The 586-nt window shown below is 40.6% G+C and overlaps 1 non-coding gene across 1 annotated transcript; it reads left to right on the top strand.

Moving 5' to 3' along the window:
* The first annotated feature begins 228 nt into the window (after nt 1-228).
* LOC136525089 (small nucleolar RNA R71) lies at nt 229-335 on the top strand. Its single transcript, XR_010776415.1, has one exon. It is a non-coding gene; the product is annotated as a small nucleolar RNA R71 (small nucleolar RNA).
* Nucleotides 336-586: the final 251 nt, after the last annotated feature.

The following is a 586-nucleotide window of genomic DNA, read 5'->3' as shown; positions in this document are numbered from 1 at the left end:
TCCATCTTGGCTGACAGTGCACACACCTCTTGTGGTACTTCTTCACTCTTATTGCATAATTGAATGTTGCATGATGACCACCCTTGATCAGAGGCTATCTTTTCCATAAGAGTTTCAGCTTTTCCAAGGGTGAGTGACATAAATGATCCTCCAGCAGTGGCATTGAGTTGTTCATGAGCTTTTTGAGTTAATCTATGGTAGAAACTTTGCATGAGCAACCAATCTTCCATTCCATGATGAGGACAAATTGAAATGTATTCTTGAAAACATTCCCATGCTTCTAGAATGATTTCTTTTTTCTGCTGTTGGAAGTTTGAAATCTTTCCTCTTAAGGTATTGGTCTTGCCTATAGGGAAGAACTTTTCTAGAAAGGCCTTTGAACATCTTGCCCAAGTGTTGATGTGATCTTTGTTGATGTAGAACCACTGCTTCGCTCTTCCCACTATTGAGAATGGAAACAGGCGAAGTAGTATGATGTCTTGAGCAATGTCCTTGATGATGACTGTGCTGCTAATCTCTAGAAAATTCTGAAGGTGAGCACTAGCATCTTCATGTGCCTTTCCGCTGAATGGAGTAGCTTACACCA

This window comes from Miscanthus floridulus, chromosome 18 (assembly GCF_019320115.1).
Source record: "Miscanthus floridulus cultivar M001 chromosome 18, ASM1932011v1, whole genome shotgun sequence".
NCBI lineage: Eukaryota > Viridiplantae > Streptophyta > Magnoliopsida > Poales > Poaceae > Miscanthus > Miscanthus floridulus.
This window is presented reverse-complemented; position numbering and strand designations above follow the sequence as displayed.